The 26,864-nt window shown below is 45.6% G+C and overlaps 1 pseudogene; it reads left to right on the top strand.

Moving 5' to 3' along the window:
- The first annotated feature begins 21,591 nt into the window (after positions 1 to 21,591).
- LOC121046512 lies at positions 21,592 to 22,472 on the top strand (annotated as a pseudogene).
- The last annotated feature ends 4,392 nt before the right edge of the window (positions 22,473 to 26,864 follow it).

Here is a 26,864-nt window from a genome sequence, read left to right as displayed (position 1 = left end):
CTGGCAACAAGCTGGCCACAGGGGACAACCAAAACGGCTTGGGACTTCGAAGCTGAACCCATATTCTTAGAGACTAGAATGCTGGTTTCTCCGTCAATGGAGTGTGCCAGCAGGAACTTGGACCGACATTTTAGGAAATGCGAACGCAGCCTGAGTTTTCTGAGAATAAACAGTGGCTGAATCGAACAGGCGTTTTGTTTTTGCATACGGTGTTTTATTTTTTGCTAGTATCTAAGATCCGCAATATTTGACGCAAAAAAAAAGAAAAAATGCCGTCCGCATAACAAGTAGCTGGCGACACCGAAATTTACAAAGGAAATTTGTTCAACCAAATAAATCTTTGCTCACACAGGTCCGTGAAGTGGTGCCTAGCGCTAGAATTCAGCCAAACGTTCCGAGGTATTTCTCCTCCTGCGCCCTTCAACTTTCTTTGGCCAATTTTACGGAACACAAATGCATGCCAGATTTAATTTGGCGGGTCTGTCACTTAAATTATATATTGATTAAGGAAATATTAATATAAAAATCATTTATTTCCTAGAGCCAATATTGTGAAATGCTGTTTATGAGTACTTTAACAGGGTTGATAATTTAAGAAATTTCCTACTCGGCCTGTCAAAACATGGTCGAGCACTCAATTAAAAGAAAAAGAGGCCGAGACGATAATGCTTGTTTCTATCAATTGTGTGCGTCATTACACGATACTTTGTTAGTATGCAAATTTTACTAAAGGTTGGGTATTCACGGAAACCAGATAGTGAGGAGTAAACTCGCGAGTTCATCTGTTCCGGCCGACGCAGAACATTGCTAATCAAGCTGTCGATATGCTTCTTTACATTCACGTGTTAGTCTCTTCATTAGTTTGTTTTTTCTGGAAACTGGTGTCATCGGGTACGGCCGTAGACGGTGGTAGTCTTCCCTGTACATCAGTCAGGCGTTTCGCAACCGACCGTAGTCGGATACATCAAAGGAGTTGGAAAAAAAGCCCGCAATTTAGGCTAAAATACACCTCGTTGTCCTCAAAGTGGCTCAGTACAACTGTTTCATTGGTTGTGTGCTACAAGGAAAATATTCGTATCACAAAATTAAGCAAAAACAACGTAAAACAGCAACATAGCCGCGTTCACGTTGAAACCGAAACCAACTAAATTGAAGCAACCTAATGGCGCCGCGGCGCCGGGTGCGTCAGCGCCCTCTATCCGCCGGTGAGGCAACTACTAAAATGAAAAGGTCTATACGTTGGCCACAAACCGGAAACGTTCGGACCATTTTGCAGCCATACCTTTCCTTTAGACAGCCAGATGGCTGCGATGTGAAATGTGCAATGACCAACGTACTACGCACACCTTTAGTCAGCCAAAGCCCTGGAGCCGCCGTGGCATTCTGTTTCCGTTACTCATCGAGTACGGACGCACGAATGGCTGGCTCCGCGGAAGCTGTGATAACGGCCTATCAGGGCACGGTTTTGAAACATCTGATATTCCTAAGGATTTTCGTATTGTACTTGCACCCCTTCCAACAGGTATCATCATGCACAACAGCATTTTTCTGCACTGCGATGTCTCAGGAAGGCCTTACAAGATTGGCGACTTCAAACCACGGCTTCAGACTGTCGGGGTCTTGCAAGACCTCAAGGCATTTGGTTCCTACAAAATGAACCATGTTTGGATTGCTGCATTCCGCTCACAAGAAGATCTAAGACGCAAATGAACTGCTAGTCAAGGGTAAGAGGTGCCTCTTGCTGAACCCCAACAAGGCTGAGGTACGCTTAAAACTGCACTGGGTGCCGTGTGACGTCCCTGATGACGAAATCCGTAAGGCTCTTGAGCCTTACGGGACCGTTTAAAGTGATGTTTGTGAAAGGTGGCATGAAGACGGTTTCCAAGGCGTGGAGTCCACTACTGAAGTGGTTCGTCTGAAGCTCAAGAACAGCGTGACCTTAGAAAGGCTGCCGCACCAACTGCACATGCCGCATGGCTCAGTTCCAGTCATCGCTCCGGTGCGCGCACCAATGTGCTTGCGTTGCCGAAGGACAGGACACGAGCGATGTCAGTGTAAAGTGCCCGCTGCAAACTGTGCCAGCGCTTTGGTCACGAAAAGGACCAATGCGTCAGAAGCTATGCTACAGTACCCGAAGGTGCGGCCGCGGAAAGGCCGAATTTGAAGATATCATCGATGAGGAAGAAGGTGAAGTTGAGGCAGTTGGCAGCTTGCCGGCTATTAGCAACACTGACGTGTCGTTCCCCTTGGAAGCGGCAGCTGCATAGGACACCAGCCCCTCTCCGCCTGCCACTCTCTCAGCCCAACCGGTGTTTACCACTCCTGCAAAGGTAGACACCACGAAGAACAGTACAGAAATCAGCGCATCTTCGAAGACTGCTTTAAACCGCCAGGAGGACCACCCAACCGGCCAGGGCAAGAGCACTGATGTTAAGCCGAAGTAAGCTGCGCCGACAGATACTGGCATGGCTTTCCCGGAATCACTGAACTCTGAAGACTGGGCTAGCACGGACGAAAACGGACAAGGGCTACCGGACCAGCGCCTCAAATAGAAACCAGTCAACCAACGGAATTTTGATACGACCCAAAGACCCGGATCCCGCCTGAAATTTGTCGGCAAAAGGACTTTCCGTAAGTTCTTGCATGCACTGCGATGCTTTCTGGCGCATTCCTTTTTGTCTCATGAATAACCTTCTTGCTATCAGTATGGCGAGAAAAGTGATCGCCTTAACCTGCAGTGTTTTATTTTAAAATAGTAACTTTCAATTGCGTTAGCTTAGTTGCTCAAAGGAGACAACAGTGATTACTGAGCATCCTCTTAGCAGAAAGAGTTGTCGTCGCACTGCTGCAAGAAACAAAATTAACCACTCAGCAGGTTAATCAGGCCCTCCGATTTTTGAAATGCCACTTTGAACTCCGTTATGTCAACGCCATTCCGCACAGTGCGGGGACAGCCGTACTATTTAAAAAGAAAACCGGTATCACACTATTCCCTGAATGGGACAGGGACCGGAGTGGAAGAATTTTGCTATGTAGACGTGCTATACAATAATGAAGCAATTCGGGTAGTCGCAGCGCATGCGCCCAACCAATCGACAGAAAGAATTTTTTTTTAATCAGATCCGACAAAATATTAGCATATTAGCACACACACTAAGGGGGGGGGGGGGGAGGGGTAATTTCAACTGCGTGACTCGGGCTAAGGATTCGTCCACAGGACTTCGACAGGACTCTAGCATAGCAGACCTTAAGCAGCTACTCTGAGATTTCGATTTACAAGACATAACTGAATGTGTACAAGCACCATCTCCCGTATACACCAACTCATGTTTACAAACAAACCGGAGCGCCCCTAGCGGACGCCACCGGCGCCGCGCATGCGCGGTGGATGGTGGGCAAGAAACCCGCCGTCGCCCATAAACAAACCATTGCATTGCGTTGTTTTCGGCGTCGGTGGGAGTCCCCGTGCTCTTTTTCGCGTTGGAATTGTTGATTTTACGTCCTCGTAACAATGTCTGACTACTTGAGCGGCTTCAGCAAAATTAACGAGGCAAAACTTTGCGTGAATAATGTGACTTGCGGCGATTCATTTCACGTGGACGCCGCAGAATGGGCGCTAAAGCCTGACTCCCACGATGAGATTCTGCTCGCTGTTTTCAGTCGCGACGTAGCTCGGGCTGCAAAAGTGTGGACCCTAGCTGAGATGGTGGACGTCGATACTGAAAACCGCAAGTAGAATCGGGCATTACAAATCGGTGATGGCCACTGATAACAATGATCAACATCTTGTATCTACTCTTTACACTTAGCCTACTTACCCCAACCAACCTTCAAAAGCGTTTCGAGGCCTGCACTTAGTTCTTATCGCAATTACCGGGTCAACGTTTGGTTTACGGGCCGTTGTTGTTTGAACGCGCTGACGACAAAAAGCAGACAAGTTTGAAAGAGCAGACGACAATTCGAACGCATGCGAAATGGAGTGCGGGCAAGAAGCACCGCGTCCCGCGTCCAGAAACCTTTGGAATGTCACGTTGTCGGCGTCTGTGTGAGTCTGCACACTCTTTTTCGCGTTGGAATTGTCGAATCTACGTCCCCATAGCAATGTCTTACCACTTTAATCGCCTGAGCGAAACTATCAAGGCTCGTTACACCGCTAAACTTTGCGTATATAATTTGACGTGCGGCGATTCATTCGCATGAACGCCAAAGTATGGACGCCAAAACCACGATGAGAATCTAGATATTTTCGGTCGCGACGTTGCTCGTGCTGCAAAAGTGTAGAAGGTAGCGGCGATGATCAACGTCGATACTGAAATTCGGAAGCGGAAACAGACCAAGCGTAACAAGTTGGTGATGGCCACTGGTACCAATGATCAACATCTTGTATGTACTGTTTACATCGAGCCTACTTAAGTCGTTTGAGGTCTGCAATTATTTCTTACTGTAATCACCGGGTCAAAGTTTGGTCTGCGGGCCTCTTTTGTTTGAACGAGCAGACGACAAAAAGCAGACAAGTTGGAAAGAGCAGACGAAAGTTCGAACAATCAGGCGGCCGTGTGAATTTGAAGACGCACTGAACCCGCGGGTGGCCCGGACAACTTGGCGGTTTTCTCTCGTTCATGTTGGAACAAAACAAATACATCTGGCGACCACAAAGTGTTGCCCGCACAAGCAATCGTAGTTCGACAGCGTCTGGTTTACTTTTTTCACGGCTACTATACACGTACTCGGACGAACGGAACGGGCAGAACACACATGAAAACTGATCTGAAACCTTTCCAGACTCTTTTGGCACAGCCCCCGTCCCAGCATTTTGACGAGAACGCAGGTTTTTTGTCTGGTTTGTCCGAAAAGAACACAAGAATGCATGTCTCGCACGGCGACTTCTGCCCACCGCCCCAGACCGGAAGTGCGTCCGACGCGCCACCACCGCGGCGTGACGTAGGAGAGTTGAGTTGGTGTATACACTCATTGGCAAGGGGAATGTCACTGGCGAGTCGATCACATTTATGCTTAAGTTGCTTTGCGGCAAATACGGTAACCGATAACGTTCTACCGGTAGCTTTTTCAGATCACGCTGTCGTTATGGCGCAGATAGGGAAGGCAGAGAAAAAAAAAGTGAAAGCCGTTTACAACTCTCTGTAACGCAGAATTGGAGCGCAACTCTTGAGGAGGAGGAGGGAAGGGTACTGAGGGAGGGTAGACCAGGGTGTAAGATAGACAGGTGGGGAAACGGCCCATAGAAACCTACCGCAGCGCCGTGACCGGATTGTGTACTCGTCTGCTTGCGGGTGGCTTGCGGGTATCCCCGATTTGCGACAGATGGCGCTGCGGCGAGAAGAAAAAAATCGGAATCGAATTTCCATGGAACTTTATGGGAGAGTGCGCAAAATAAACTGAGAGCACGGCAGTCCTCCATTGAAAATCCACGAGAAACCTTCTCCGTCAGTTTAACCGGTCGCCAGCGTTCGCCCACCTGGAGTGAGAGTTTGCGGTGCTCCACATAGATGGCGCCACAAAAAAAGAGAAAACCGAGGGGGACACAATCCGGTCGCTCATTAGGCTCTCGTTTCACCACCTGTCTATCTTTCACCCTGGGGTAGACCCTTTCCTCCTCTTCCTTCTTCTCCTCCTCCCCTCATTCTTGAATATGCTCGGGGGGGTCACATGACCTCGGGGGGGGGGGGGGGGGGGGTCACGTGACTCGGGGGAGGGGGGTCACGTGACCTCCGGGGAGGGGGGGTCACGTGACTTGGGTGTCACGTGACGGTGACCATGGTGGGTCACGTGACATCGCGGTTACGCCGACGGCGACGCCGACGCCGCTCAAGCCGGAAACGAGCGCCTAAGAGCTGCGCTCTAAAAAAAATTGAAAGCGCTGTAATGCCCAATTACAGCGCAGCTCTTGAGGAGGAGGAGGGAAGGGTACTGAGGGTCACGTGTTCTCGGGGGGGTCACGTGACCCCCTCCCCCCCGAGGTCACGTGACCTCGGAAGAAGGGATGACCACTTGGGGGGTCACGTGACCCCCCCAGAGAAATATTTCCGCTAGATTTAGCCGGAAAATTTTTCAGCTCTATTTAGCGGGGAAATTTTTCCGCTAGATTTAGCGGGGAAATCTTTCTGCTAAATTTAGCGGGGAAATTGTTCCGCTAGATTAGGCCGGGAAATTTTTTCGCGAGATGTAGCGGGGAAATCTATCTGCTAGATTTAGCGGGGAAAATTTTCCGCTACAGTTAGCGGGGAAATTTTTCCTCTAGATTTAGCGGGCAATTTACGCATAATGCACCGCGCGGTTACGCGGACGGCGACGCCGACGCCGCTCAAGCTGGAAACGGGTGCCTAAGTACTGCACTATAAAAGCAAAACCGCGATTCATTCTGGAAAACGTGGAAACTAAACAAAAGCACGCTTGAGGAGGAGGAGCTGCGACAAGAGTTAAGAAGGCTTTGTCACAGATAAAGCGAACCGTCGCGAAGTGAACGCCGAGCACTGGGAGCTGGGCTAAAAGAAGAAGTAAAGATGTGCGCAATCGCCTTCTGCCAGCAAAAAAAAAACAAAAAAAAACAACATGGACAGGAAAGCCGCTGAAAGAAATCTGATAAAGACATTGCAAACTTTAATACAATAAGAAAATATAACGCCTGGCTTGTTTCCGGCTGACATTCAAGAACGCAAGGCCCAACTGCTGGATCAACCAGAAGAAGGATATCCAGGGCAATGGTGAGGTCAAGCTTACGCACGCTCGAACGGTCAGAGGACCCCTCAAGGATATTTAAAGCAAGCGAAGGCGAGGGCGCGTGTCGCAACAACATCAATGAACTTAAGAGGGAAGAAAACATACACTCGAAACCCGTGCTTTAATGCTTTAATGCTTAGTACTTTAATGGGCCCATCAGCGAGATATAGGTACAAGATGCAATGGCGGAGCTGGCACCAAAGAAGTCGCCCGGGGCTGATGGACTTGGCGCAGCTTTCTACAAAATGTTTCCATCGGAACTAGTGCCGGTTTTAACGAAAGTGTAAGCGGATATATGCAACCAAAAATTTCTCCCACCTTCAATGCGACAGGCGACCAACGATACTGATTCCAAAACGGAGAAGCGAGGGGTCAATCCGAAGCAGCCAAGACATTCGACCAATAAGCCTTCTGACGACGGATTATAAGACCCTAGCAAAAATTACAATAAAACGCCTGGAAGTTGCATTCCATCTGATAGTTGGAAATCATCAAATGTATGGTTTTAAAAATAGGTCGATCTTCACTAATCTGCATACAAAGAATATTATAGCGGAAACGGCAGAAGCGATAGCACGTCCCACGGCTGTCCTAAAAATATATTTGAAAATAGCGTTTGATAAAGAGTGTTACTCCTTTTTATTTATTTTTTTATTAAAGCACTGCGGAACCGGAGAGTTTGTGCTCAATTTTATTAAAATATGTTACAGGGACATAAGCGCACGGATCCCAATCAATGAACGCAAGTCATGCTCCGTTTCCGTGAAGTCGTCGGTACGCAGAGGATGCCCAATGTCGCCCACACTTTTCGCTATCCATCTTGAACCGATGTGTGAGGCAATCTTGAATGACAACCTCTAAAAGGGTGCAAGCCTGGGTGAAAAAATGTCAGCACGGCTGCTAGCTTACACGGATGACATCACCCTCATTGGCCATGCTCAGAAAGATACAATGCGGCCGGTAGAACTTTTAAGGCAGTTTAGGGACGTTCCTGGAGCTGAAATGAACCCAAAAATGTATGTTGGAGCCTGACTGAGGCCGTGGACGTCCAAGCCAGAACATTTCTTGGGCATCGTGTGGTCCACCGCAATCTCCAACTATATTGGGGTTGGGCTGGGCACAGAGCAGCTCAGGACCGGACTGGATGGCATTCACCTGAACACACTGAGTGCCGAACTCTGTGGATGGCTGGCCAGATACGTGCCTCTACTGAACAGAGCGTTTAGTGTAGGACATTACTTGAATTCGTTTTATTCATTTAAATAAATAAAAAAAAAAACGGTCCACTTGACACCCTTAATTCAATTCGAAAGTGGACAAAGTCTAGGCGGGATGAAATGGTAAAACGTATTTATGAATAACATCGGAATTTCAGACCGATTTCTATACTATACCCGCGGACAACTTTTTGTGGATTCTCGGAAGTGAAAAGCGCACGTGCACAGCTTTGACTGGTGTTCAAAATATTCAAGCGGACGTGCGTCTAAAGTTTAAACTAAATTTCCAAATAAAGTTCTTCGCAGAACCAATTGCAGATATAATAAAAAAATTACCGAAAGCAAGTACATTTTTTTTCAGAGACGCCTATTGCCTAATACATTCATTACAACACAGTGATTGGCGACAAATAAGGTTAACGTTATTAGTAGAAAAAAATTTATACATCATTTATTTGTCTCAGGATAAGACTGAAATGTTTCTCGCGCTTTTCATCGATCTCTGCGTAAACCCTGATACCAAAGATCATTCATTTTATGTAATCCCAATTACTCAAAAAACGGCCTCAAGACTCCATTTAAAATGTTCCGGAAAATCATTTTAGGGGCGAAGCTCCTGAGGGGCTAGCCATGTCCGTATGTCCGTCCGCCGTCGGGTGCACGTGCTCCTGCTCGTGAGCTCACGTGCTGACGAGCACGTGAGCACGCGCTCCCGTACTCGTGTAGGGCAAAAAAAACAAAAAAAACAAAAAAACAACAACAACCGCATCTCCACGTGGTGAATGATGTTGATTGAAGCGAAGCTCTGGTGGTGCTTGTCTGCGTAGACGGTGAGCCGCAGCATGCCGAGCCCTTCGTTCGTTTTCATCCATGTCAGAAAGAGAATGTGTGGTATGGAACGTGGTTTATACGCATTTGAGCATTCGACCACAGCGTGACATGGATGAAAACGAACGAAAGGCTCGGCACGCTGCGGCTCAGCGTCTACGCAGACAAGCACCACCAGGGCTTCGCCCCAATCAACATCATTCACCACGAGGAGATGCGCTTGTTTTTAAACCCGATTACAAAAGCTAAATATAATGATCGATCCATGTGACACATTTTAAAAGATAATTTAAGCTCCATGGGGCCCAGGGCCCATTATTTTTTTTACATATATAATAGCAAAATAAACATATCTATATTAAATCTGGATACTTCCAATACGTGGACGGCACTGATTTTAGACCTCTACACGAGGAATTCAAGCCTGCCGCTCCTTTTTGACAAAGCTATACAGCGGAAGTAATGACGAGTTTTGCTAATAAAAATAATTTAAACCTTACCTTTATTTTTACCCCTAAAACTGTCGTACGGAAAACTGCAGGATAAATTAAAAATACTCAACATCCTGAAATTTTTACTTTTTAACAGGGGACGCGGCCGAAAACGACACTTCGGGTCGGGACAGCTCGGAGGCGTGAGAGAAACCCGAGTTGCAGGACGACTCAATCTTTGACGTCACAGGACTGGCGCGGATCGCACGGGAGCTTCAAATTCAACTTAGGGAATATGTTTTCTTACAGTACAATACTGAGCTCCTAAGTTTGAAATTTAGGGTAACGTCCAGGCATCGTTTCCAAATGTTCCTGATAATAAACAAAAATATTTTGGCCTCTCAGTGCCCCTTTAAAGAACGAAAGTTTGTTATTTCAGCGGCTGTTTATTCCAGCCTATGAAAGTATGAGGAAAAATTGAATACCGGAACACGTCATGCCGTGGCCATGGCGCTATAATATAATACTGCTGTTGATGTGTTGGAGAGTAAATAGAAGGGTAATTGCTTAACGGAATGAAAGGTCCGTTAATGTGCATGGCAGTAGCCACAAGTTAGGATGCCATGACAACAGAGCGCCACTTATGTACGCTTGTCCCTTTTTAGTAGAACTTGTACAATCAACTGTCGGGATGACAGCATCCAACAGCATGACACGGAACCTTCTGTGGATATACCTTATTTCGAGAACGCTGCTTGTGTAGGGAAGGGATAGGACTCTCAACACCCCACTCGAAGACGCGCTCCAGGCACCATAACTTGCTAGTACAGTTACCTCTCCGTAATATAGACACCTCCATTCTCCCCCTCACCCTCAAAAAAAAAAAGTCCATAATTTGAGCTGTCTACATTAACGAGACAAAAATATACGTATCTGCACAGTTCGACCCCTAAAATGGTGTCTGTACAGAGGGGTATTCATATTAACGAAATTCATATTAACGAGACATCACTGGAAGGTTGCTGGCAACTTTTCGCTCGTAAGAAAAAAACAACAACAAACAAACATGCGATCATGTGTTCCTGCTATCTGCGTCGCCCTCTAATTTTCAGTCGCCCTTCAGCACGGAGTTAATTTTATAATCGCTCGCGCGGAGATCTTAGGCTGCCGTCACTCTGCTAATATATTATAGATAAGGCAGTCTGCCTACACTGTCTGTGGTGCATTGCTTGCTTGTATGACATTGGTCACGCAAAACTACTGCCTCCAGACATGATGGAAGCATACACGTATGAAGCAAAAATGGTTCCAACATGCTTGAAGAACGTCCGCATATAATTTTGTCATTATTTCTGCAGCAGACGCCGTGTTTCTTTGTTTTATTTTTGATGTATGTATGAGAAGCGTGACTTCTCATACATTATGCCGTCCAGAACCAAAAGTCGGCGTTTGTCTCGGAACGGGCCTAGCCGCACTTTACGTCGTGGTGCCCCATTTTCGATCGGCAACGGAATCCACTCCAACACCGGGACTCGGACCAGGCCACGACAAAAAAGCAACGAAAATCTGCGCCAGGTGAAAACCGTTTATCATTCTACTATAGTTCACCGTTAGGTGCTTTGTGTTTTTGTTAATTCGAGCTTTATAGCACTTAGCTTTAATACACGCGAAACAATATTTTGTCCAAAGTTAAAACTCTACACGGGGCTAAATGTTGATGGTGGTGGAGGGAAACATATGGCGTGCCGTGCGTAGAATTGATCGGCGATCAAGAAGCGCGAGCGATTGGTAAATATAGGTGTGTGCCTTTCAATCACGCGGGCGAGAGTCCAATTCAGGAAACCTTCGGGGGCAAAAAAGACCCAGGTATTTATTATCTCTATTTCACGTGTCTCATTCCCCGTAACGCCTCTCTATTTTACCTTCCCTGAACGTTTCCCTTTTTTTTTTCTGCATACAATAAATATTAGGATATTCTGTCTGAGGACATCACCAGTACCTGTGCTATCTGCATGGAGGACATTTATCAATAAAGGAATCCGCTGTGCCAGAAGATCCATTAAACATCGATCGCGCTTTCTCATTTTCAAAGGGTCGAAATTCCGCCCTCTTCAATCGTGGCATTATATACTTTCATGGGGAGAGTTGACAATCCCCGGAAATCCAAACCCTAAATAAAAATCTGGAAGAATCCTCAAGGCTCTCACAGGGCTTGAAGATTTGTGAGACGTCTCCGCCCTGCTCTGTGGTTTAGTTCACCGCTGCCAAAGACGCCCGTTGAAGATGCTTGCACGTCTTCTCATAGCCTTGTTCGTTGTGTTTATGCCCGCTGCACTGTTGAATTCCACAAAAAACGATGTGCATCTTCTGCTCCAGAGTGACACAGACACTGACGTTCTCTGCGCAACTGGAAACATGAACAGCTTTCTCTTCCGGCGCAGTATTGGCACCATCTTCACAGCAAGGTACTGGTGCGGCTCCTGGTCGTTGTACCTCGAGCACCTCCGATGCAGCACTGCCGACAACAAGAAGACGGTGACCTTTATTTCTGAGTCCTTATGGAACGATAGCCTATCGTGGTTACTCTCTTCCGACGACATTTCTTCCACTTGGTTTATTCTTTCTGAGACAAATCGTTTATCATGCGTTCGGGCTCCTGGATACCCCTGACAATTTGTTCATAACCCATTGATGAATGCAGAAAACCTTTTCCGCATTAAACAGGGCTTAGTAGGGAACTGCACAAACAGCGGCGAAAACAGCCTGATGAATTCAGCCGTGCCGGAGCACAGCTTTCCGGCCACCCAAACCTGGCAGCTAGTTAGGAACCAGAGCTTCGTGCTTGGTTGTCTGTCTCCTACGTGCGAGATCCCGGAAGCTAAAATTATATTAAATGTTTTGTTGTTCCTCGGTGCCCATTTCCGAACAGTAATGGTGAAACCGGAGCATTTCATTGCAGATATGGTGAAGCGTAGGATAGATATTCTGCTCCAGAATATTGTGCCCGACGCAAACCGCTGGCGACTGCTTCATTTTCCACGCTTCTTCGACCACGGAAGGGTTCTCTTCTACACGGTTCGTAAGCCTTCACTCCGTGCAGGTGCGTTTATCCGAGAAGCACCGATGGCTTTCTTCACAATTCTGTTCCTATCAATGGTTACCTGCGCACTAGGCTTCTGTCTCATCAACTACTGCTCGGGAAGGGGGCTCCTCAATGGCATCCAAGACGTGTTGTTCGTTCTAGTCTCAACGGCGATGCTCTTCTCGTACCCCGTACCGGAACGACTCCAACGCGTTCTGGCTGGACGCATCATGCTCTTCTGCTGGATGGCTGGCGGATTCTCGCTTGCCGTCTACTTCCAGAGCCTGTTGACGTCCAGCCTGAGTTCCGGATATGTCTGGGAAGCAGACGACACCATAGAGAAGCTCTATTCCAGGCTCGCATATGGGAAAGTGCTACCGTGTGTGTTAAAGGGCTCCTACTACGATCGCCTTCTGCGGCAGTCAGACGACAAGCAGGGAATCCTCGGTGCCATGGCGGCCGCTCGCAGACGATCGTCCAACAAAGCTTCGACCGTGAGCGACACAACCGAGGATTGCATGGAGAAGGTCCTCGGAGGTAGTCACGTGTTCATCTCGCATGAGAGGCACCAATGCTTTATAGCAAAACACGGCAACAGGCTGACTTCTGGCAAGGACACAATCCACGGGTGGTACGTTAGCACTCCGGTGCGAAAGGACTTGCCGCTGAGAAATTCTTACGGCCAGCTGGTGGCGAGAATGTTCGAGACTGGTTTGCTACCCAACAGAATGAGCCTCGGCCATTGGAACTGTTCTCGTATTAGGGATATGCAAGTCCCCCTGCCGCCCTTTGATGCCACACAGTTTCGCAGGGTTTACTACTTATGTTGGGGAGCGGCTACGATTGTTTTTGTAATAGAGTTAATGATTTTTCGCATGTTTCAAAATAATATAAACACCATTCCTTGTTGACATCTCAGCTAGGCGTGGCGCAGCGAGAGCAGCGCCAACAGGGATGAGTATTGTGTAGCAATGATTAAATATAGGTGCCCTTGATAACATTCTATTTGCTTGAATTGCATAAAAAATTAAAATGTCCTACTTGGGAGTGTCATCTTTCTTATTTTTTTTTTATTTTTAATGTTGAATAAGGTTGCCGGTTTTTGTAACTATGTATTCTATGCACTATCCAATTGCACATGTTCTGAAGGAAAAACATTACACCTAGCGCTTTGTGCTGTTTCACTATTTCAATGTGGTCGGTACCGATCTTTTGATTATAACTCTTGTAACGTGCTTATTTACAGGTCGAAAAACAATTGCTTTAGATTTTGCACTGTTCATTTTAAGACTATAATTTGATAACCTCGAAATAAACTTTTCTAAAACTAAGTTCGCCTTGGTTGTGAATTCGTCCCTTTTCGAAGCAGACAGAAATACACTCGAATCGTCTGCATACATGGGAAAACGTGATTGGTTGCAAATATTGACTAGATCGTTTACATATACATTGAACAACAAAGGACTGAATATATGTTGCCTGGGGCACACCAAACTTCAAGACTTGCAAACGAGAAACATGATCATTCGGTGAGACGAATTGGTTACCATGTTCTAAATATAAGCGAATAAGTATCAAAGGCATGCCACGTGTACCATAATATGGAAGTTTACTAAAGAGCGTTGAATGGTTGAGACAGGCGAACACTTTGCAAAGCCCAGCTGTTCACCAGCTGTTCACTATCTATAATATGTCATATTATTTCTTTTTGCGATTTCAAAGCGCATTCTGTTGACTTTTCCTAGTGAAATCCGAACTGAACGTCAGTTAGCACTGAATGCTAGGTAAATAATTTTCCTAAACGATGGAATATAATCTACCCAGCACTTCTGAAAATATTGGGAAAGCAGAGATGGCTCTATAATTTGTAACTAAATGTTTGTCTCCACACTTGTGCAGAACTGAAAGCTTCGCGAGTTTCATGCTATATAGAAATTTGGCACGCGAAAGTGCTAAGTGAAATATATATACAGGGTGTATTTTTTTGAGCTGCACCAAATTTAAAAAAAAGGCGAACGTGAGATAGAGTAATTTGAGCCCTGGGGAAGTGTTAGTGGCCATGGCGGCCTCTAGAAAAAATGATGAAATTAGGTAATTAGTTAGCTAATTAACTAAAGTGTTTAATTAACTTTTTTAATTTTTCACTTGAGGGCACATAATGTATTTAGACGATTGAAGATCGGCCACAGTATGGTCAATACGTTTCGTCAAATATGAATATAACAATTCCTAGTAGGCGCTACGGGGTCGAGAAATGTCACTTTGGTAAATGGTGTCAAACCGAAACTAAACAGGAAAGAGTGCGGGTAAAGTTATCGCTCCCCCCTTCCGGGCAGGCGATTCGTCATTATCGCGGCCGGTTCGCCTAAGCAAGTGGAACCGGCCGTGATAATGACGAATCCCATGCCCGGAAGGGCGGAGTGATAACTCTACCGGCGCTCTTTCCTGTTTAGTTTCGGTTTGACACCATTTACCAAAGTGACATTTCTCGACCCCGAAGCGCCTACTAGGAATTTTCTTAATCCAAAATGGTCGACACGGCTAGACCATACTGTGGCCGATCTTCAATCCTGTAAATGCATTAAGTGCCCTCAAGTGACAAATTAAAAAGGTAGTTAAAACATTTTAGTTAATTAGCAAACTAATTACTTAATTTCACCTTTTTTCTAGAGGCCGCCATGGCCACTAACACTTCCCCAGGGCTCAAATTACTCTATCTCACGTTATTTTCTTTTCGAAAATTTGGTGCAGCTAAAAAAAAAAACACCCTGTATATACCAAAAGTGGGGCCACCACATCGATTACGAATATAGCGGGCTTTACTTGTATTTGGTCGATGTCATGGCGTTTGCTCTTATTCAATCCCATAAATACACGGAGAACTCCCAATTCTTTTATCGAGTGTAGGAAACATGTGGCGCTTACGTTGTGCGAGATAAACGAGGAAGCATGCTCATTCCGCGCGCTAGAAGGCAGGTTAGTGAAATGTCTTTTTGTCTGTTTGTTGCGATAAAACATTTCAATTATCGACTGCTAAGCAGTCATAGGATGCATCTTGGGAACTTCACTGCTTATATCCGTAGGACTGATATAAGCGATTCTTTTACAGCGAAGCTGTATACCTCTACCGGCCAAGGAAATTTTTGTGTCATTAGCGTTGTAAGCAAAAAACTCCCAACGAACAATTGAAGGCAAAACAGCATATCTCCTTTGACGTCAGGGATACAGCACACAACTCAGTATCTGTTTTAATAAAGAAAACCACAAAGTAATTACCACAACACAAGCATCAAAACCACATGATGTGTGATAAGGCGCGTGTGAGCAATAGGAATACCTCCCACGCGTTCCGGTAAAGATTAGGTTTGCAGCTGTTCCGAAAGGGGTTGACATCATTCGAAGACCTCGTGTGAAATGGAAACTGCATAATGGATTATAACGGCGCCTGCAGACAATACCAATCACTTTCCTTCTCCCCGCGTGTGTTTTCGTGTCGGCGTTCTAACGGAACAAAGACTTCAGAAGATTGAAGCGAAAAGTACAAACACCACGCATACAACATACAGCACAACATTCGTTTCAATAAAGAATAAGCACAAAACAAGCATCGTTACGATATATTTATTTATAAAGAGCTCCTGAAAACAATGCGAAGCACGTAGTGCTCACCGCATACTTTCCCTGTGAAGATTATTGTTGCCCAAGCTGCCGCGGCGACGGCAGCTTGCGACGTGGGGAGTGACGTCACTAGCCTTTCATATATAAAAGAAGAACCCGCCTATACCCCGTTTCACCTTACGTCCGGAAGCAGCGGATGCTACGAGCTGCCTTAGCCAATCCCGTTCTGAGGACGTGGCCCGTGATAGGCTTTCCTTGCGTCGCTGTGCCCCCTCTCCAAGGTCACGTGACACTCACATGGCCTCCGATTGGCTCCGATGGCTCGTAACATCCGCTGCGCTTAAACGTAATATGAAACGGAGTATAGCCACTGATTTCATTGTTGCTGCAGCACCGCGATGAATAGGCCGCGCATGGTTAGAACTCCCGAGGAGCAGCCTGAATACTAGGAGCGGCAAAGGGAATAGAAGCGGCAATACAACCAGCGGCGGCGTGCTGTGACCGGCGACGGCATTTCGTGTAGTGCAGTAGGCAGTCGTTGCAGGTGATACCACAGCTTCGCTGACCGACCACCTTCACAGCCTGGATTGGAGTCCAAACTTTTTTTTCTTATCACGGTTAAAATATTTGGGTGACCCATGTTGTTTTATTCGTTTTGAGCACTAACTGTCTTATACGAAAACGATGCGACGTAAATCGTTTTAAAGATATTTATAAACTCATCGAGTGCTTTGTTTACACATTGCTTTGAAACTACAAAACTCAAGTTTCTTGGCATGAATGTGCTTCGAAAGGACCGCAGTTGGCAGTCAGTTATCGTTCGAAAGGGGGATAGTTTATCAACGCTCCCTGATAATTCATTAGTGTGAAAAGATAAAAAGATTGGCAAATGATCTTTGATGTCACTGCTAATATTACCTGCAGTGCGAACTATGCTGCTTAAATTTGTAAGAAAAACTTCGATACAACTTGACGTAGGATGGAAAATTTTAGTGAGAGATTTGATCACATAAAAAAAAAACGCGACTACTGATTGGACTACTCAGTCGTGACGGAAGAAAATAGTTTTCCGGACTATTTGCATTTAAGTTACTGCCCAGAATATGTGAATAGTTATTTAAATAAATAAAATCAAAATACCTCTGAAAAAAATAGTTCCCAGCTGGCGCCCGATACATAACAGCGAGCAGCTGGCATCCGTGCTTCACAGTTACAATTTTATAGCTATCAAAAATTTACTCAAAGGCATCAAGTATTTCGTACCTAATATCCTGTCTAACATAAAAACAAACACCTCCCTTTTGTTTTACGCCGCGCGTTGCATTATGGGACGTTTCCCATAATAGCGTCACATGTGACGTCAGGTGTCACGTGAAGCCACACGGAGCCTAAAATTGGTGGAAAATTTTCCGCAAAATTTAGCGGGCAATTTTTTGTTCGCGGAAAATATTCCGCCAGTTTTTTCCCTTAAATTTTCTGGGGACATTTTCCAGCCAAATTTAGCGGGCAATTTTTTCCGCTAAACTTTGCGAGAAAATTTTTCGGCCAACTTGAGCGGGGAAATCCGCACAATTTAGCGGGGAAATTTACCGGGAAATTGTCCCACAATTTCGCTCTAAATTCCCTTCCGTACCCAGACCTCCTCTCCGCACCCTTCCCTCGTCCCGCTCAAGAGCTGCGCTCTAAAGGAATTACAGAAAATTGTAAACGTCTTTAATTTTTTTTATTCCTGTATATCGCTTTACTTCAGAAGGTAATATAAGTTCACGGTATTCTGCTATGAGGCTAGTGAAAGTGCAGAAAATAAAACAATGCACGTTTCAACAGCAGCAGCTCCGACGTTGCTTTCAGCACGCTCGAAGTGGCGAGAACAGGGAATTAACAAAAAATTAAACGCAGGCACTTAAGACTGCTTACGTGTACGAATACAAAAGTATTCCTACACACAGCCCATTCGTACAAGCAGCGCGCCACGTCTTCTTTTTTCACACGGCGCTCCGGCGGTGACATCACCCTCCCCCAGTGCCCAGGCGCGGCGTCCGCGTCGGCTCCACGGCTTCCTTGACGATGCATCTGCGTTGCTCTGCTTTTCTTTGTGTTTTATTTCTGCAGCGTGTCTGCTTTGACCTTGAGCGCCCCACCGGCTTCAGTGACGAAGCATCTGCATTGCTGTGCTTTTGGCCAATGTGACTTCACGTGCCGTTTCGCTCAGCCAATTTATACCCCTGTTAAGCCTACTTCACATGCAGCGGTTTTGGCCCTAGAGCGGCGCGATTTCTGCCGTCGCGGCGCTCTGGCTAGCACCAGCAATTCTGCGGCACGAGCGCCGCGACGGCAGAAATCGCGCCGCTTTAGGGCCAAAATCGCTGCATGTGAAACCCGCTTTACACGGGCACACTTAACCGCGGTTAACTCTGTTTTAACTGCGGTTACGTGGCAGCACAGATGCCGCACTATACCCTCGGACAGCTATTTCAAAAGAAGTGAAGAGAGCGCGTGCACTGCTTTGATGGGTGCTCAAGATGCTCAAGCGCACGTTCGCTCATAGCTCTGACTGCATCGCCGCAGAATGTTGTCGGCAAGTATTGTGCGCTAATTGTGGTTTAGCGTAACTGCACTTAATTGTGCCCGTGTAACAAGGGTATTATACCCCTGTTACACGGGCACACTTAACCGCGGTTAACTCAGCTTTAACTGCGGTTACGTGGCAGCACAGATGCCGCACTATACCCTCGGACAGCTATTTCAAAAGAAGTGAAGAGAGCGCGTGCACTGCTTTGATGGGTGCTCAAGATGCTCAAGCGCACGTTCGCTCATAGCTCTGACTGCATCGCCGCAGAATGTTGTCGGCAAGTATTGTGCGCTAATTGTGGTTTAGCTGAACTGCACTTAATTGTGCCCGTGTAACAAGGGTATTATACCCCTGTTACACGGGCACACTTAACCGCGGTTAACTCAGCTTTAACTGCGGTTACGTGGCAGCACAGATGCCGCACTATACCCTCGGACAGCTATTTCAAAAGAAGTGAAGAGAGCGCGTGCACTGCTTTGATGGGTGCTCAAGATGCTCAAGCGCACGTTCGCTCATAGCTCTGACTGCATCGCCGCAGAATGTCGGCAAGTATTGTGCGCTAATTGTGGTTTAGCGTAACTGCACTTAATTGTGCCCGTGTAACAAGGGTATTATACCCCTGTTACACGGGCACACTTAACCGCGGTTAACTCAGCTTTAACTGCGGTTACGTGGCAGCGCAGATGCCGCACTATACCCTCGGACAGCTATTTCAAAAGAAGTGAAGAGAGCGCGTGCACTGCTCTGATGGGTGCTCAAGATGCTCAAGCGCACGTTCGCCCATAGCTCTGACTGCATCGCCGCAGAATGTTGTCGGCAAGTATTGTGCGCTAATTGTGGTTTAGCGTAACTGCAGTTAATTGTGCCCGTGTAACAAGGGTATTATACCCCTGTTACACGGGCACACTTAACCGCGGTTAACTCAGCTTTAACTGCGGTTACGTGGCAGCACAGATGCCGCACTATACCCTCGGACAGCTATTTCAAAAGAAGTGAAGAGAGCGCGTGCACTGCTTTGATGGGTGCTCAAGATGCTCAAGCGCACGTTCGTCCATAGCTTCGACTGCATCGCCGCAGAATGTTGTCGGCAAGTATTGTGCGCTAATTATGGTTAAACGTAACTGCAGTTAAGTGTGCCCGTGTAACAGGGGTATTAGTTGCCGTTTTTCGCTGCTATAGAAAACGCCGGTTTCGCTTCATGGGACAGTTAATGCTTTCGCTTTAAAAAGTGCCTGAATGACGAAGTGACAAACAAGGAACAACCGAGGAATTTGAAACGTTTAATGGGGCGAATTTGTGCCCAAAACAAAAAGGAAACAGAATATTACAACAGAGTGTCGCGGGCGTCTAAAGGCTGTTTCACGTGCTGCGACTATTGCGGAAAAAATCGGTGCGACAGCCGACGCAGCGAGCGCGCTCGCAATGTTTTGTTTCATATGCTCCAACAACAGCGCGATTTCTGTCGGCGCGGCCGGCTCTTCTACCCAAGGTTACTTGCAGCGGACATGGACGCCACGCGTTTGACTTTGCCTGAAATACGACAAAAACGTCTTAATATAAGCAAACGTTTTACGAATAGAATATGTAACTAGAAATTTTTAATAATTAAGCATTGAACTAAAAGCTTTCAGGTGTAATTTCTTTTTTGAATACGCAACTGTCACGGATGAAATGTGGTTAATGAACGGCGAGAAGCTTTTCGAACTGCGTAGTATGTTGTGGTCTGACATGGAAACCGCAGATCCCGAGTACGAAAGGCCCCTACTCCTTTATAAATATTGTCTTTTGAAGAAGAAGGAAGCCCTTACGACCCTGCCCAGTCCGAGAGGGTGTTGGGTGCGACCCATTTGAGAAAACCGGAAGCAGGCGTCGGAGTTTTACACCGCGGTAACTTCAAGACTCGGAAGTCCACGTGCGTGGTGTTTTTCGTTTGACTTTTGTTTGCTGACATTATAATTTTGCTGTGCAGATGCCCCTGTTGATGTCTGGCGATGAAGAGTACTTCAAAACGTTCTATAAAATGACAGCCGAAAAGTTTGAAGAGTTCCACTTGCTCGTCGAGGAGCCACTCACGAGGCTTTATGTGGTGCACGAGCCGCTGCCGTCACGATCTAGGCTTGCCATGACGCTCAGGTTGGTGATACCTAAACGAAGGTTCCCATTTGTTAAAAAGCACATATTTATAGTGACTGAAATTGTCATCTTCATATTGACTGCTCCTGTGGCTTTTAGATTTGATTTCAGTTTATGGAGTAGCTTTGATTTTCAAGATATATGAGATACAATGAGTGTGCCGTGTCGTAAGTGGGAGACATTCAGCGAAAGGGTACATGTCCCTACCTGGAAGATGGGGATAAAATACCAGCTGTTTGAGCAAACCTAGGGATTGGTGGGAGTTTACATTTTAATGCAGCAGCAGAGTAGAGAGACAGAACCTATGAAATTAAATTTTGTTTCCAGATGCTGCGGCCTCCAAGCGGCCTATAGTTGGTGCCCATTGACACTAAAGGGGTCATGCAACATATTGGGTTAGAATGTTTCTCACTTTTCACAAGAACACTGTCACTAGCGAGACCCAAGCATACTAGAACGCAATTTTACGGATCCGGGAACTTTATTGTTGCATTGTAATTAAAAGGATAAAAGCAGACTATTTCTTTCAGTTTCCCCTTCGCCGAGCTCGATGACGTAGTTGTGGGGGCCCTGATTCTGACGTAACCTGACATTCCAACATAGCAATGTATGCTACTTGGTGCTGTACCCTTCAGCATTGGCCAGGTTATGATGAACCGGAGTTTAGATAGTGCACGCTTTGAATAGGGTCAATTCCTGGTTGGTAAATGGTAAATATGTATTGCTGATGCTAACAACTCAGATGTGGCAAGAAGTGGCCAAAGGTTTCGAGCAGAAGTGGAACTTCCCCCACTGTGTTGGCTAAGTGGATGGGAAGCATCTCCAGATTTAGGCATTACCACATTCTGCAGCATGTACTACAGCTACAAGGTACTGTTTGGATTCGGTCGTTGTTTATGTGCTCGGACTAATGCTCTGCCTTTCTTTGTACGCGGTGAATTGTTGTTACAGGGTACATACTTTATTGCACTTATGCCTTTCGTTGACAGCGACCTAAGGTTTGTGTCCGTTGACGTTGGAGTCTATGGACGACAAAGTGATGTCGGTACCCTCCGTGTCTCGCGGTTCGGGAAGTGCCTCGAAAAGGTCGTCTCGGCCTGCCCTCTCGATAGCATCTCCCAAGCACGTCGACTGTGGCGCCACATGTATTCAGCGGGGACGAGGCGTTTATACTCCGCCCGGACTTTCTGCGGCAATACCGGGGAAAAACCAAGACGAAGAGAAAATAATCTTCAATTGCCGTCTAAGCCGAGCGAGGTAAGCCGATTCACACAAGGGGTATCTTCCATTGTACATTACATTAAATGTTTCATTTCTAAACGGGCTGTGTGGATAACACTTTTGGAGTCATGGCCTCCAGGTTCCGAATTTTCCTCCGCACTATCAACTTGCTGCCAGACAATTCAGACTATGTTGTAATGAGGACCTGCGTACTCCACAACTTCCCCAGGGAGGACTCAATCTACATGTGACGGAGCTGCGTAGATAGCGAAGATGCCTACGGCAATGTCAAGGAGGGCCAGTGGCGTGAGATCCTTAAGGATGAGGGTTCGGCCATGTTTGTCCGGAAGCCCCCTGTTGGCCACAACATTGGGGGATCGGCAGGATGCGCAAGGGACTTATTTCGCTCCTATTTCGTAAGTACAGTGGGTTCAGTGTCGTAGCAGCTAGCCTATGCTGGACTTAAGTCAGTTGTGAATAGCGGCGAGCAGCCACGAGCAGCCATGGGTGGCCGCAGGCATCAGCAGGCAGCTACTAAGCAGCCACAGGTCACCACAAGCAGAAGCAAGGAGCAGGCCGCAGAGCCAGACAAGGCAGCCGTAGGCAGCCATACATACTCTAACTTCCGATAAATTACTCGATCCGAGGTGTTTCATGTATTTTATTCTGTGAAATAAAAGATGCGCAAACACTTTTTGCTTTAAATTCTATTCTGGCAACCGAAACCTTCTCCCACCTTCAATGCGACAGGCGACAACGATACTAATTCCCAAACGGAAAAGCGGAGCGTCAGTCAGAAGCAGCGAAGACATTCGATCAATAAGCCTTCTGACAACGGATTATAAGATTCTAGCAAAAATTATATCAAAACGCCTGGAAGTCGCATTCCATTACATGGAAATAATAAGGCGTATGGTTTTAAAAACAGGTTGATATTCACTAAACTGCATACATTGAGGATTATAGCGGAAACGGCAGAAGCGATGGGACGTCCTACATCTAGATTTGAAAAAAAAAAAGCGTTTTGTAAAGTGTGTCCCTCCTTTTTATTTTCAATATCAGAGCACTGAGGAACCAGAGAATTTCTGCTCAATGCTATTAAAATATGTTACAGGGACATAAGCACACGGATACTAATCAATGGACGCAAGTCACGCTTTATTCCCATGAAGTCGCCGGTACGCCAAGGGTGCCTAATGTCGCCCACACTCTTTGCTATATATCTAGAACCGATGTGTAAGGCAATCTTCAATTACCGCATCAAAAAGGGTGCAAGCCTGGGTGAAATGTCAGCACGGCTGCTAGCTTACGCGGATGACATCACCCTCATTGGCCATGCTCAGAAAGATATAATGCGGGCGGTAGAACTTTTAAGGCAATTAGGGACGTTTCCGGAGTTGAAACGGACTCAAGAAAGTCTGTTGGAGCCTGACTGGTGTTGTGAGCATCCAAGCCAGAACATTTCTTGGTCATCGTGTGGTCCACCCCAATCTCCAGCTATCTTGGGGTTGGGCTGGGTACAGAGCAGCTAAGGACCGTACTGGAAGGCATTCACCTGAGGAGACTGAGGGCCGGAATCCCAGAATGGCTGGCCGGATACGTGCCTCTACCGAACAGAGCGTTTATTACGGGTTCGAATCCCGACCGAGGTGCCCGCAATATGACGGAGGCTTATTGCGGAGAAGGCGCCGTGTAACCGAGCTTTCGCTTGCACGTCAAAAGATCTTCAGGTGGTCGAAATTAATCCTCAGTCCTCTGGGGCGTGCCAGATGCCCGTCGTAGGTTTGGCACGTAAAACCCCCAAATTTGGCTTTTAGCAATGCAGTATTTTTTTGCACTGTCTGGTATTCGGCGAAAGCTGTTCCGTGTGGGCAAATCGATGTGCGAAAAGTTCATCGGTTTTGTGCATCGTTTGTGTGGGGCCTGGGTTTGTTTGAGCTTTCACGATTTTGTTTTAGTAATACATTCGTGAATACTGTTTGAGAGCTTGAGAAATATAAAAAAACAAATCAACAAGGTTATATACACTGCAAAAGCGCATATGGTCTCAGCATATTTACCAAATATAACAAACATATACATCAAATAAAGTATTTCCTATGTATCAGTAGTAAGACCTGCCGGACATGACTTGATATCGTTTTATTCATTTAGACAAATAAAAAACGGTTAACTTGCAATGGCAATCTTGAACTCAATTTCAAAGTGGACGAATTCTAGACGTGATGAAATGTTCGACACTCACGCATATGTATCGAAACAACTTTATAAATGACATAGGAGTTATAACCGGATTTCTTCACTATACCCGCGCACTACCTTTTGTGGATTTTCGGAAGCGAAAAGCGCACGCGCACAGCTTCGACTGGCGTTAAAAATATGCAAGCGGACGTGCCTCTAAAGTTGAAACTAAATGGTCACATAAAGTTTTTCGCAAGTAACAAGCAATTGTACATATAATAATAAAATAAATACCGAAAGCAAATACCTTTTTATATACAGGTATTGCCTAATACATTCATTACAACACAAAGATTGGCAACAAGTAAAATTAATGTTGTTAGGAGGAAATTTTCTATACATCATTTATTGGTCTCTGGGTAAGGCTGAAATGTTTCTCGCGCTTTTCATCGACTTCTGCGTAAGCCGTGATACCATAGATCATTCATTTTATGATATCCAAATTATTCGAAATAGGGTTTCTAGAGCCTATTTAAAATGTTATGGAAAATTATTTTTAAACCCGATTACAAAAGTTAAATACAATGATCAATTGATGTGGCCCAGTTTATAAGCTATTTGAAGCTTCATGGGCCCTGGGCCCATTATTTTTTCACATATAAAATAGCCAAATAAACATCTCTATACAAAATCTGTAGACTTCCAATATGTGGACGGCACTGATTTTAGACCGCAGCAGGAGGAATTCAATCCTACCGCTCCTTTTTCTCAAAGCTATATAGCGGAAGTAATGACGTGTTTTGTAATAAATATAGTTTAAACCTTATCTTTATTTTTATTCCTAAAACTGTCGTGCGGAAGGCCACGGGATAAATGACAAAATACTGAACATCCTGAAATTGTTACCTTCTTAGGGCTTCGATACATGTCTAGCGATAAATTCCCAGAATATTTGTGATTCCGCTAGGAATTGCACAAAAATAATGACCGCAACATTGTAAAAATCAAATCCAGACTATCAAGGTTAGCTACTATCTTAAATATTGCAAGCATTACAGAAATAATTGAGACTGCACGTATGAGCGTCGAAGCATTAGTATTAATTTTATGCTTTCCCGAAAACGGTAGGTTTCGTTAATATTTGAGCAGTTATTGCATTCAAGTAACGGGCTGTCATTGGCTCAGATTTAATACCCTGTAGAATTATTAATATTTTAAACAGACGTACACAAGCGAGCGTCGGGTTTTCATTTTTTTCTCCAAAATTAAACTCTAATACAATGGTGAAATACAACTATCCTCGGCACAAAATGGAATCGTAAATTTTGGTGATCGTCTGCGGAATTTTGCATAACTAGTTAAAACGCGTGTATGTCGTGTATTCGCTAAATCTCTCGTACTGTGTTCAGTGTAATCAGTGTACACATACTGAATTTCCGTATGCTATAAAGAGCTAAATTTCCAAAAGTACTATATTAATATTATTATTATCTTTTTTTTTTACTTCGCGATTTAAAGGAGAGTTATAACTTCTCTCCCTGGGAACAACATCATGGCATCCCGAAAACGGGACTTCGAAAAATTCAAGAAATATAAAGCCCGCAGAAATAAATTCGTTAACAGCTTTTTACAGGTCGAAAAATCATTTACGACAAAATATTCAAAATCGGGCATTCAGACTCGTTGAATATTCAGACACGTGGAATATTCGGGCCTGGTTGGGGTTTCTGTCCGGTTGGATTTTCCAACCTGTTGGACCCTCGGGCTTGGCTGGACCTTCCGTCTCGTTGGAAATTCAAACTCGTTCAACATTCAGGCTCAATCGCATCTTTCGTTCTGATGGACATTTCGGCTTGCCTCTTACATGATCTATTGGATATTTCGGGTCACTGAGTTATCCAATCTCGTTGTTCATTCTGACTACAAGCGCTCCAAGCCTTTCAAGGCTCTATCGTGGCATCCTTCTATCGACAATAAAAAGTACCTTTCCGTTCTTCGAAAAACACGAGCTCATCAAACCATAACACTCAAGCGTTCTCACAGAGTTACCCTTCGTCTGTAACTCGGAGTACTTCACACAGATTACAGTAGGGGCGTTGAAGCAAAAACGAATGCGTGTAGACCGTTAAAAGAAGGCGCCTTCCGTGTGACACCATTTCGTTTTATGGGTTGTGAAAAGTGTTTTGGGCATGCGCAGTAGCTCTTCCGAAATATCAGACACCGTACTTGCGTCCACAACCTAGTGACTGGACATTTTCGGCCCGGATGTTAAGCGCTGGAAAGATGTAGAGCTGTGCATGTTCCGGTAAGCTGAGTCCCTCAACTTCCATGCTAGCACCTTTTTTGCTGCCAAAACTTAAGAATGGCCCTCTATCAATATTCGATCTTCTATGCTTTTTTATGTTATTACCCCATCGGTGGTTCGGGCTACTACGGGAACGAGTTGTAGCCGCGAAATATTAGCGCATCAAATATTAATTGCATCAGGTAACAACAACGCAACGTCTGGTGACGCCAAGCTGTGTTCAAAACGCGCAGCTGCAGCGCACATTGTTGACGTTTTAGGGGGAACGACTTTGTGATTGCAGCCAGCGTTGGCAGGAGTCGTCAGAATTTTTCTTTATGAGGGCTAAATAAAGTGTATCACTCCGTGAATGCGTCGCTATTCTTTAAAAAAAAGTTGTTTTTATTTAGCGAGAAAGGTTAAAAAAGTATGGAAAATCATGTTTCAAATGTGCAGATACAACAGACGAAAACAGATATTCGAGACGCCCGCCTCCCAACAAGAAAACCAACCAACCGTTTTTTTTTTTTTTTGTTATTCATTTTTGGAGCCGTTTTTG

This window comes from Ixodes scapularis, unplaced genomic scaffold (assembly GCF_016920785.2).
Source record: "Ixodes scapularis isolate PalLabHiFi unplaced genomic scaffold, ASM1692078v2 PGA_scaffold28__5_contigs__length_5199819, whole genome shotgun sequence".
In the NCBI taxonomy this organism is placed as follows: domain Eukaryota; kingdom Metazoa; phylum Arthropoda; class Arachnida; order Ixodida; family Ixodidae; genus Ixodes; species Ixodes scapularis.
This window is presented reverse-complemented; position numbering and strand designations above follow the sequence as displayed.